Here is a 13,974-nt window from a genome sequence, read left to right as displayed (position 1 = left end):
TGGACATGCCTCTGAATTTTCTACTTGTGAAGACTCAGAAAGTTTGAAGCAATCCAAGGATTCATGATTTGGGGCTTCCTATTCTTTTCCAGTCAGGCTCCAAACCTTGACATAGAAGACTTATCTTGGCTGTGAATTTAATATTTAGATCGTGGCTACTTTACAATTAAGTCCTGAGCCTCATACTCAGCTTTCTCTGTTCTCCAAACTGCAGGAGATGAGAGCTCTCGGTATGCAACAAAGGAGTCCTCTTTGCTTTCTCAACTTAGTTTATAATTGATGAATTACTCCCAGCTTCCTAGAAAAATAAATTTTTCTAAATATCAACTGAGTTGAACAGCTACTTCCCAATTTCATTGCCCTTATAGTTAAATTTTTCTCCATATTTCTCAGAGGTCCAATCTACGTTGTCAGCAAAAGCATTCCCTTATACAAGAATATCATTGCAGTCTAATATCTGTGGAAGTCTAACAGTTGGACACCTACCTTGTAGAAGTATCTGGTCTTCACCTACCTCCTACATCAAGGATGGCAGTTCTCACAGTTAGCTGGGTGGCAAATGATCCAGCTCCAAAATTCCATCCCCATAGCTAATTTCTTGGGCCATTCCTTCCATCAACTGCTACAGGTTGGGTTCTCTGGAAGCAGATATGGAGCTGGAGATTACCATGTTGCAGATTTGTTGAGGAGTACTCCTGGGATCAGCAGCTACAGAAGAGAGAGAAAAAGACAAAACTGGTCAGAAAGAAATGAGATCTAATGCTGTCTCTGTGGAAGTTTTAGCCTACCCTTAGGGAGTTCTGAAGATGAGATGATCCTTTGAATTCTTTCCAAATTGGGATAAGGAAGCCAGGCTTTTATATCCCTGCATGGATCAGTTATTGGGTGTAGGAAACTCCAGAAAGGTCTCTGAAGGGTGCTGACAGGTAAAAGCTGTCTGCCTATAGCCCTCTCAGTAGATGTGGTACTAAATCCTCATTTCTGAGGAAAATTTGAGTGGCACATCACAGTATCTACCACAATGGAAGATTTTAACATATATATCTCAAAGACAGATGAAACCAGCAAAAACCAAAATCAGTAGTACATAAGTGACTGGAACAACATGATTAACACTATTGACATTTTTTTATAGGAGTATAGTTGATTTACAAAGTTGTGTTAGTTTCAGGTGTACAGCAAAGTGATTCAGTTATTACAGTTTCCTGTGCTATACAGTAGGTCCTTGTTGTTTATTTTATGTATAGTAGTAACACTATTGACTTTTAATTGATATTAGTAGATCACTGCACCTAACGACTGCAGAACATTTTTTTCAAGGGCTTTCAGAACATTTACCCATATTGATTTAACTCTATCATTTAAATACTTGCACACAATGAAGCACATTTCTACAAAGTTCAAAGGATCGAACTTATAGAATATGTTCTCTGACCACAGTGGAATAAGCTAGAAATTAAAAACGAAACTATAACCACAAAAATAAATCCCCATATGTTAAGCTATTAAGCATATACATCTAAATAACTCAAGTGTCAAAGAATGGGTTAGATAGTGGAAATTAATCATATTTTGAACTGAATATAGTGAAAATATGACATTTCCCAGCTAGAAGGATGCAGCTAAAACCATTCTTGTTGGTAAATGTTCAGTGTTAAATGTAAATATCAGAAGTCTGATAAAATTTCTCAGGAAGTCTGACAAAACCCATCTCAAGAAGCTAGCAAAAGAAGAGCAAATTCAACTCATTTTTGGAGATGATAACACTGTGGTTGTATTAAAAGTAGCTTTTTAGATATATGTACTGAAATATTTGTAAATAAAGTAATATGATTCCTTTTATATGCTTTAAATTAACTCTAAGGGGGTGGAGAGAGTAGTTTTGATGGGCGTATGTGTAGGGAGATATAGACAATACAAGATGGGTCATATTTAAGTTGGTTGATGGGCATATGGGTTTTTATACTGTTCTGTATTCTATGTTTAAAATTTTTCATAATGTAAAGGTTTAAAAATAGTGCAAATTTAGTGCTTAAGTTCCAAAATGAAAAAAAAATACATGAATAGAAAAATTGGAAAAGGGCGTGAATATGCAGTTAAATTACAAGGCAGAGTAATGGGCAATAAAATCAGATTTCAGGTGAAATATTTTTAAACCAGTCAGGTTTAAAAGCCTTTTGTCAGAAACTAGCCATAATTTAATTTTACTGGAATGAACAAGGACTTTAATAAGTAGTTGATGGTACATTGCATTTTTGCTTTGAATATACATGCTCATAGCCCTTAAAAGTGATAATGTCAGTGCTTTTTATGGAGATGACATTCTGAAGCTGATCATAATGCTCCTGCTTGTGAGCTTGTGGTGAGGACACATGGGGCCTATTTGACTCAGGTGCATGCAGATTTGAAACAAGGTAGACCACCTATGACAGCAGTACATGTCTAACTTCTTTTAATGCTATACTAGAGTTCCTATCCAGAACAATACACGGGAACAGTTTAAGAAAGTTCCAAGGAAAAACTAAATATATTATTATTCACAAATGACATGTTTGTGTTCATAGAAAATCAAAAATATCTACAACTTACTATTATTTAACAAGGTCCATAGACACAAGATCAACATGTAAAAATCAATTGTATTTAAATATAAAAACCCTGAAAATTAGAAAATGAAATATAAAATTCATGCATACATTTTATGATATATCAAAAAACATTAAGTGCTCTGGTAAAATCTAATAAAAGATTTTTAATTCCTCTTCACAGAAACTATGAAATATTGAAAGAAATCAAAGGGCAAAATAAATGGAAGAAATGACATTCAAGAATTTGAAGATTTGGTATCATAAAATAGAAAATTCCTCCCAAAATTGTTCTTCAGATTCAGTACAATACAATCCCAATCTAAAGCTCAGCAAGTAATTTTTGGGGGAGGGGGAAGTTCCAGGGAGGGTTACTGATAAACTGATTGTGCCAAAAATATCAAAGACAAAAGACAGTCTTGAGGAGGAATAACATAGAGGACATATACCATATATAAAGGCTTATGTTAACCTTACAATAATTAAGACAGAATTCTGTTGATGCAAAGGAAAACAAATAGCCAATGGAAGCCATGGAAATTTCAGAAACAGTACCATACATGTATGACCATTTAACTTATGACAGAGATGGTACTGATATTATATTTCAAAAAGTATTAATGTGGAAAAACCTGTATCCTTCCTGCACCTTCCACCCTCACACACATACACATCAATTCCAGATAGACTGCAAATGGAAATGTGAAAAACAAAGCATCTGGAAAATATAATAGGAGATCTTCCTTAGCTTGGTGTAGTAGGCTGAGTTAATGGCCTCCTAATCTCTGAATCCTGTAAATATCATCTTATTTGGAAAAAACAACTTTTCAGGTGTGATTAAGAATCTTTAGATGGGGAAATTATCCAGGATATCTGAAATACAATCACATGTATCCTTCTAAAAGGAAGGCAGAGGGAGATGTGACCATACAGAAGAGGCGAAGGCAATGTAAAGAAGCAGAGGCTGCAGTCATGCAGCCACAAACCAAAGATTGTCAGCAGCCACCAAAAGCTGGAAGAGGCATAAAAGGGATTTTCTCATAATGCCTCCAGAGGGATCACAGCCCTGCCAACACCTTGATTTCAGCCCAGTGATACTAATTTTGGACTTCCGGTTCCACAACTATGAGAGAATAAATTGTTCTTTTAAGCCACCAAGTTGTTGGAAATTTGTTACAACAGCTACAGGAAATAAATACACATAGGACAGACAAAGATTACCCAAACTGGTCATGAAAAAAAGTACTAATCAGAGGCTTCCCTGGTGGCGCAGTGGTTGAGAATCTGCCTGCCAATGCAGGGGACACGGGTTCGAGCCCTGGTCTGGGAAGATCCCACATACCACAGAGCAACTGGGCCCATAAGCCACAACTACTGAGTCTGCGCGTCTGGAGCTTGTGCTCCGCAAAAAGAGAGGCCAAGACAGTGAGAGGCCCACGCACTGCAACGAAGAGTGACCCCCACTCACCACAACTAGAGAAAGCCCTCACACAGAAATGAAGACCAAACACAGCCAAAAATAAATAAATAAATAAATAAAATCAAAAAAATAAAACTACTAATCATAAAGGAAAATTTGATAAATTAGACTGTATTAAAATTAAGAACATATATTCATCAAAAGACATTAAGAAAATGCAAAAGAAGGCTAGGAATTAAAGAAGATATTTATAACACGTAGAAAGATTTGTGTCCAGGAAAAAATATATAAATCACAAAGATATAAAAACAGGCAACCTAAGAGAAAATGGACAAAGACTTGGAGAGGAACTCCATAAAATAGCATATCTAAGTAGTCAATAAATAAACATTTAGCAACTCTACTAGTCATCAGGAAATGCAAAGTAAACCATAATGATCTACCATTACAGCCCCTCCAGAATGGCTATCATTAAAGGGATTGACAATATCAAGTGTTGAGGTGGTTGTGAACAATGGAAATGCTGCAACTGGGAATATAATTTGGGTAACTACTTTGGCTATGTGTTTGGCAGTACCTACTGAAGCTGAACATACACACATCTTATGACCCTAAAACCCCATCCCACCCTTGGATATGTACACAAAAGAAGGGTGTGGGATATGCATATGTGTGTGTGTGTGTGTGTGTGTGTGCCAAAGACAAGCACAAAATCATTTAGTAATATTGTCTGTAATAACCCCAAACATGAAACAAGACATACATCCATTAGTAGTAAAATGGATAAATTGTGGCATACGAACAAAGTAGACAAATGAGAGGAAACTATATACTCTATAGTATTGAAAATAAATGAAATACTGTCATACCTAAAGAAATGTGTGAATTTCACAGACACAATGTTGAGGAAAAGAAGCCAAATATAGAATAATACATTGTTTATTATACCTTTTAAATATAGTTCAAAAAAAGCAGTCAAAACTAAAATGTGGTGTTAGAAGTTAGAAAGTGGTTATCTTTGGGAGATGTCACTACTGGAGGAGGAGAATGTGAAGGTGGCTAATGATGTGCAAATTATGTTTTGTCTCTTAATCTGTGTAGTAATTTCATGAGTTAGTTCATTTAGTGACAATGCATTAAGCTTTAATAATCTGTACATATTTCTATATTATATTTTGATTTTTAAAAACTATTTAAAATTTTTTTCTTGGCTCTTTTAAACCACTTTAGTCTTCCAATTATAAATTACCAGAAGTGATCCTGTTGAAATTTTTAACGAAATTGCTTTGAATACATAAATTATTATAGGAAAAATGGGCATTTTTGCAATATTTCATCCCCCATACACAAGGATGAGATATGTTTTCACTTATTTTACATTTCTTTATGTCCTTTAGTGATTATATACATATGTACATATATATATATAGAAACACACACATTTTTTTTCCTATACAGATCTTACACTTGGTGTATAGCCTCTCTTTCTAAATGCCTTATGGGGTTAGTTGCTACTGTGAAAATTATTTTTAACGAGTTGATGCATAGAAAATTGTTCTTTGTACTACTTTTTATGCTAATGGTTTAAAATTTTTTCTCATCAGCAATCATTTCGTCAGCATACAGTGAAGTTTTATTTTTCCTTTACTATAATTTTCCGTTTTTCTTTTTAAATCTTACCTTATTGAGCCCCGTAAGTGAAGCCATTAGATAGAAGCCATTATAGCTGGAATCCTTGATTATTCTTGACCTTAAATTGAATGTTTCTAGTGTTTATGTCTTAATTATCATTTGTTTGGGCATTTGTAGCAATTAAAATATTTTTTCAACTATTCAACAAGCCTTGCATTTGGGGATTAAATTCTACTTGACTCTGGTGTATTTTATCTATGTATTACTTTATATATTTTGCTACTTGTTTTTAGAATTTTGCCTCTATGTTCATAAATATTGATCTGTAATTTTTCTTTTTCTTACTGTTCTTGTGTGGTTTTGAGATAGTTTTTCAGAATGATTTGGAAGACCTATTGCTCTGTAGTCTTTAGAGTAGTATACTACAATGACATTATCTTTTCTTTAAGGTTTTGTGAAATGACCTTGTAAATTCTTCTAAATTTAGGACTTTGAGAGGTGGGAGCAGAAAACGAAACACTGATTCAATTTCTTTAGTAGTTATAGGTCTCTTAAGATTTTTACTTCTTGAGGCCATTTTAATACTTTAAGTGTTTTTCAGAAAATTATCTATTTCATCCAATTTTTCAACTATATTAACATGTACATTTTTGTTGATATTTTGAACATGTATAATGCAATATAATCTGTATCCAATTTTTATCACTAATACTGCCTTTTGCAGCTTCTTTCTTTTTTTAAGCTCTATTGAGATATAACTGATATCCAAAAACATTGCACAGATTTAACATTGTGATGAGATTGGACATATGCATATCACTACAATCAAGATGCTAAACATATCCATCACCTCCAAAAATTTCCTTGTGTGATTGTGTGTGTGTGTTAAGGACACTTAACATGAAATGTATTCTCTTAACAAATTTTGAAGCACACAATACTGTATTATTAACTATAGGCACATGTTATACAGCATATCTCTAGAACTTACTCATCTTGTATAACTGAAACATATATCAATTAAGCAATAACTTCCTATATCTCCCCTTCCCTTTTCCCTGAAAATCATCATTCTATTCTCTGCTTCTATAAGTTTGGTTATTTTAGATACCTTTTGTAAGTGGAATCATACAGTGTTTTTCCTTCTGTGACTGGCTTATTTTACTTAACATGATATCCTCCAGGTTCATCCATGTTGTCACAAATGTAGGAGTCCCTTCTGTTTTTAAGGCTGAATAATATTCCATTGTATATGTATATCACATTTTCTTTATTCATTCATCTGTTGATGGACATCTGGGTTGTTTCCATATCTTGGCTATTGTAGGTAATGTTGCAATGCACATGAGGGTGCAGATACTTTTTGAAATCTTGATTATTCTTTCTTTTTAATCATTCTTACCAGAGGGTGGTTTAATAATCTTTTCAAATTATCAGCTCTGGTTTTAGCTTATCTTTGCTACTATCTCTTCATGAAAAAAATTATATATTTTAAATTCCATACAACTGGATTTAAAGTGATCTGAAATTAGATTGTCAGTTTAGTTATATACCGTGAGAGATATATCTTGCTAGATTACCAATATGAGTCATTTTCATAATAATGGAATTTACTCCATTATTATATGGAAGATCAATAATTATTATTGAATTAATACAAAGAAAGTGTTTAGAAATGTTTCTACAAACATTGCTAAGTGGATGATTGCTATTTTCCAATTAAAGCATAGTTCTCTTGTAAGTACCAAAATTACTCCTTAGAATCATTTTGTTCTTTTCTCTTCATTGTCTATTGTATAATAAAGACTCAGTCTTATGCGTTGAGTTGGAATGAAGTGAAGATTAAAGATTCTGTCATTTTTCTTAATTCTACTTGTATCCTTCTCATCTTCACTAATTCACTCCAGAAACAGGTATTCAGCACTATCCTGGAGCATGACAACACAATGGTAAATAATTCAGAGAAGATCCTGATTCAAAGAGCTTATGTTCTTCTGTGAGGAAACTCGAAAAATAGACAAGTAAAGAAATAAAGACAATACTAAAATGTGATCAATAATTTAAAAAAAAATAACAGTGTGGTACAGTTAAGTGTAACTAAGTAGGTACAAGGGGGAAGGGGCACACTGTATAAAATGAAATGATCACCAAAGTTCTTCTTAAAAAATATTTGCAAGATCAAAATTATGGAAATGAACCAGCTATGAAAAAAATAATTGTGAATCATTGAAGGAAAAGGGTGTAACAAATGCGAAGACCACAAGACATAAAAGACCTTGGCATGTTTGAGTAAAAGAAAGAAAGCCCCTCTAGCTGGAACCTAGAAAAAGAAGAAGTGACTAGTAGAAGATGAAGTAGGTGAGAGTCAGACCATGTGACTCTGAGCATGTGATCTTGTAGGCCAAGGTAAGAGTTTGGTTTTGATCATAAATATGATAATAAGCCATTACAGAGTTGTTATTGTTGCTGTTGTTGTTGTTTTATTTTTGGCTGATATTTATGTTTTGTTTAATAGAAAGCTATGACTGGATTTCAGTTTTTAAAAGACAATTTTAGTTGTAGCCTACGAAGAATGGTTTGTAAGCAACAAGAACAGGAATAGAGATATCAGTTATTACAGTTTAAAGATGACATAGATTTGGACCAGCACAATGGCAGTGGAGATGGAAAGAAGTGAACCAATTCAAGACACAAATTAGAGACAGAACAGTCATGATCCATTGATGAATTAAATATGAGGGATGAGCATGAAGGAAAGGGAGAAATAAAGGAAAATCCAGGGTTTGGGGCTTGAGAAGGTGAGCACTTGTATAACATGGTACATTACAATACAGTTGTCAAGATGCCAAATTTTTCCCACTAATTATATTGCAGAGATATTTTTCTAACAGTGTAGAGACAGTAAAATACAATGTAAGGAGCAATTAATTATGAGTCAGAGGACTTTGGTAGCTTACTTGCTGTACAAGGCTTTCTCTCAAACCAAAAATTATGAAAATAACTACCAAATGATTGTGTGAATTAAATGAGATAACACAGGCAAAAGTAATCAGCACAATACCTAATGCAAAGTATTTATTCAGTACTTATTGGTTAAATCTGAATATTGATACATTCTGATCACCTTGATAACGGGTGGAAGATATCCTGGTACCACTGGATTAATTTGTTTACCTTTTTTTAAATCTCAGAGATAGAGACTGAGAAACACCCTATTCTAAAAAGTCGTACATTTATCTATTATTTCTTCAAGAAGGTGACTTCTTCAGATGTTAATCTTGTCAAGTTTAATATAGAGTATATTTAGATTTACTTAAAGAGGTTAATTTGTAGATGCTATCTATTTTCTAAAATATGTCAAACACTAAACTGTCAAAAGAGGGGTATAAGGCAGGCATTGAATAATTTGACATTAGGTTGTTTAGGGGTAAACCATCTCAATCCTTTCTTATAATTTTTGCAAGCCAATTAAATCTCTCTAAAAAGAGGTTTTCATCATGGTAGCAGAGGAACAGAATCGGAATAGGTGATCTTTTAAGCCATGTTTATGTCAGGCCTCTAGGATGGGAGGAAATATACTGCATTCCTTGCTGATGATAGTTAATCAGAAAACGAGTTTATATACCTAAAATCCTCTGTCAATTCTAAAGTATAATTAATTCCTTCTTCAAATGTTTATTGAGCATATTCTATGTCCCTGACCAAGCACCTATATTCTTAGAGCTAAGAATTGCAGGAAAACAAGAAGGAAAGTTAGCAGGAAGTCTAGTTGCAACAAAACAAGTGATAATTGAATGAATGAATTGATCAGTCAATAAAAACACAAGACAATTATTAAGGGCCAAAAAAGAAATAAACAGGAAGATGTAGGAAACAGAAAATAACTTAAGCTGGGTGGGTTACGTTAGTCAATGTAGGTCCTATGAAGGAAGTATCATTTCAACTGGAAGTTGAAAGATGAAAGTAATCCAGCCTTGGGATCCAATGAAAACAGAGGTCGAGAGATAAGAACAAATGTAAATGTCTAAGCTGATAATAAGCTTATATTTTTGGTGGAAAATGAGAAAACTAAAGTGGACAAAGAAGAGGAAACAGGATAGAGCACAGTATGAGAAGAGGTATGAGAATAGGCAGGGGCCAGATAATTTATGAGTGCATAGGCTATAGGAGGTAATTTGAATTTCTTTTAGCATGATGGAAAACACTTAGAAGATTTTAAGCAGTAGAGCTACATATTTCAAAATAATTAATAGGTAAGATTAGAGACAAACAGATCATTTAGAAGGCTAATAATCATGGAGGTAGTAATAATGAAAAAGGTGCAAAGTAGTGATGCTTGGGAAATATATTGAAAGTAGGGTTGACAGGAATTGCTGATGTATTAGATGTACAGAAAAAGGAAGACAATTGCCACTCCTATGTATACTTTTTATATATAGGCAGCATCACTTACTGAGATGTAGAAGGCTGAAACAGGACCAGGATGATGGGAAGTAAGGGATGGAGCCAAAAGTGACAGTTCTTTTTGAAAAAAATGAAATTTAGAATACCTACTATATATCTATGTGGAGCTTTTGAAAAGGTAAAATAGGTATATCATTCTTAAGCTCAGAAATTGGGGCTGTATGTATAAACTTAGTCATGAATATAAGACAGTATTAAAAATCACAGGACTACATCAGATTATATAAGGAAAGGGTGTAGACATGAAAATACTGCTGAGAATTTCTAAATTGAGAAACAAGGATTGACCACTGGACTTATCAAGATGGAAGACATTGGTGACTTTGACAAAAGCAATTTCAGTAGATCATGGGCAAAAGGTTTAACTGAAGTGGATTGAAAAGTGAAGGAGGAAAGAGAATAGTAGAAATAGTGTGTCTAGAATATGTGTGTGAAAAAGAGTAGAGAAATGGGGTAGGAGCTAGAGGAATATTGGGAGGACTAGATTTTTTTAAGAGGGAGATACTATGATTTTTTATTTTGATGGGAATTTTCAGATAAAAGAGACTAAATTGATTGTGAAAAGAAATAAGCTATAACTACAGAAGCAAAATCCTTGAATAGGTCACAAGCAAAGAATCTAATGACCAAGTTGATCAAGTGGAAAAAATTTTCTTCCCATGGGCACAGAGAGATTTCCACTAATTTCAACAGGAAAAAAGGGAAGGTACATGGGTACAATAGTAAGTCAATCAATGTCTATTCAAAAATATCTCCACTGCAATCTTCTCCCCCTACAGGAATTAGCTGCATATCGTGTAAAAGTGTGGAGTCCAACTGACTTGGTTCAAATCTCAGCTCAGTGTGACCATGAAGAAAGCTGCTTATCTGTGTCTCAGTCTTTTCATCTGTAAAACGGGGATAATAATAGTACCTACCTCATAGGTACAGTTGAGATAATGCAAATAAAACTTTAAGACCCACAGGTGACCGGGAGTACTAAATAAATGTGGTGGTTGTTATTGTTGTCATTATTATTATTATGGCATTATGTTACTATAGCCAACTGCTTATTCTAGATCTCCACTTGGATGTCTAGAAGCCTACCTACCAAGCACCTCAAGCACAGTATGTCTTTGATTAGGTATGGAGTATCATAAATTTGCTGATGCAAAGCCAGAAAACGATTATTCCTGAACCAGACCATCAGTTACACTTGTCTGATTTTATTTCCTTCATCTTTTTATCTTCTCTGAAATTCATTAGCAACAGTAAATATTACTTTAAAAATTTGAGATACTTTTTTTAATTCAATAAGTTAATGTGTTGTGAACATATAAAACAATATCAATTCAGAAAACATTTTTCCCTTTTTTTCCCCATCCATATTCAATCCAAATATCCTAAGAGCTTCTCAATAAACTTTCAGTCATACTAAAATTATGTTTATGTCTCATGGTCTGGCACAGAAGTCAATTTATAAATTATAAATTTTAAATTAAAATTGGTCAATTTCAAATTATTCTAATTGATTTTATCAGAAAATTATTTAAATATTTGGTGGGAAATATTGTTTTCTATTAGCTGTCAGAAAATAGATTTTTATTTTCTTTCTTTTTAATGAAATAAAATTAAAATTGGAATACTCCCAATTGAGGGGGAAAGACATTCAATTAAAAAACAATCTACTTTTTTAAGTTAAAGTTTAATTTCAGTTTTCATTACTTGAGGCTGTATTAAAGCACACTTCAGCATTTATACATTTTTTTATGATATACACAGAAATACTTCAGTTTGTCAAGGATATCACATTGTTTTAGAAAGAAGAGTATTCTTAGGAAATGAAATGTTACACAAAATTGTAAAATATAATCATCCCTGTCAGCAATTAATGACCTGTGGCCAAAATGGACATATAAAAGAATCAAACCTTGTAATGAAATATTCCTTAGGGAGAATATTATGAAAATGTACTTAGAGTTTATTAAAGTAAGTATTTAGGGGCTTCCCTGGTGGCGCAGTGGTTGAGAGTCCGCCTGCCGATGCAGGGGACATGGGTTCGTGCCCCGGTCCAGGAGGATCCCACATGCCATGAGCCATGGCTGCTGAGCTTGTGCATCTGGAGCCTGTGCTCCACAATGGGAGAGGACACAACAGTGAGAGGCTCACATACCACAAAATAAAAAACAAAACGTAAGTATTTAATTGGGTAGTCACTGTTGCACATAAATTTATAGTTCTCTTAAAAAACTGCTACAGAAGTAGTTTCCCTGTATTTGATGGTCTTTCATTAAAAAAAGCAAATAGAATCAAATGGTATGTGCACAATAAATAGGCAGTACATTGAACTGTGTATTACATAAAATGCTAAAACAAAGGTTTCACTAATGTTAAGTGTTGAGTATTATATTGTGTCTTGGAAATAGAAAGTTCTTCAAATATATTCGACCCAGAATATTTCATATATTCAAAGCACTACAAGGTAGCAGAAATACAATCTCTCCCCATATCATTGACATAAACCCCTCTTTATATAATAAACTTTTCTGGAAACTAGGAAAAAATAATTTTTAAATTCTCATAGATAAAAGGATACTGATTACACATACAAATACTGTCTAATACCCTTTGTACTGTCAGTAAGGACCATGTCTTTCACAAAACAATAAGAGAGACTAGAAACAAATATAATAGGTTGACCCACATGAAACTCCCAAAATTTGACCCCTTTTTGTCGGCAAAAATATTTTTATATGATGCAACTTTATGACAACAAGAGAACGGCAAATATATTAACCAGTCATATACTTGAGATATCTACAAGAAGTCAGTTTCCCAGTTGTGGTTAAGAAGTAGATAGAGACCAGTCCCTCCCATCAAGCCTCTTAGATAGCCTCATCCACCAGAGGGCAGAGAGCAGAAGCAAGAAGAACAACAATCCTGCAGCCTGTGGAACAAAAACCACATTCACATAAAGATAAACAAGGTGAAAAGGCAGAGGGCTATGTACCAGATGAAGGAACAAGATAAAACCTCAGAAAAACAACTAAATGAAGTGCAGATAGGCAACTTTCCAGAAAAGGAATTCAGAATAATGAAAGTGAAGATGATCCAGGACCTCGGAAAAACAATGGAGGCAAAGATCAAAAAGATGCAAGAAATGTTTAACAAAGACCAAGAAGAATTAAAGAACAAACAAACAGAGATGAACAATACAATAACTGAAATGAAAACTACACTAGAAGTAATCAATAGAATAACTGAGGCAGAAGAACGGATAAGTGACCTGGAAGACAGAATGGTGGAATTCACTGCTGCAGAACAGAATAAAGAAAAAAGAATGAAAAGAAATGAAGATAGCCTAAGAGACCTCTGGGACAACATTAAACACAAAAACATTCGCATTATACGGGTCCCAGAAGGAGAAGAGAGAGAGAAAGGACCAGAGAAAATATTTGAAAAGATTATAGTAAAAAACTTCCCTAACATGGGAAAGGAAATAGCCACCCAAGTCCAGGAAGCACAGTGAGTCCCATACAGGATAAACTCAAGGAGAAACACACCGAGACACATAGTAATCAAATTGGCAAAAATTAAAGAAAAATTATTGAAAGCAGCAAGGGAAAAATGACAAATAACATACAAGGGAACTCTCATAAGTTTAACAGCTGATTTCTCAGCAGAAACTCTACAAGCCAGAAGGGAGTGGCATGATATACTTAAAGTGAGGAAAGGGAAGAACCTACAACCAAGATTACTCTACCTGGCAAGGGTCTTATTCAGATTTGATGGAGAAATCTAAAGCTTTACAGACAAGCAAAAGCTAAGAGAATTCGGCACCACCAAACCAGCTCTACAACAAATGCTAAAGAAACTTCTCTAAGTGGGAAACAC

This window comes from Stenella coeruleoalba, assembly GCF_951394435.1.
Source record: "Stenella coeruleoalba genome assembly, chromosome: 2".
In the NCBI taxonomy this organism is placed as follows: domain Eukaryota; kingdom Metazoa; phylum Chordata; class Mammalia; order Artiodactyla; family Delphinidae; genus Stenella; species Stenella coeruleoalba.
The sequence above is the reverse complement of the archived record's forward strand: the minus strand, read 5'-3'. Positions refer to the sequence as shown.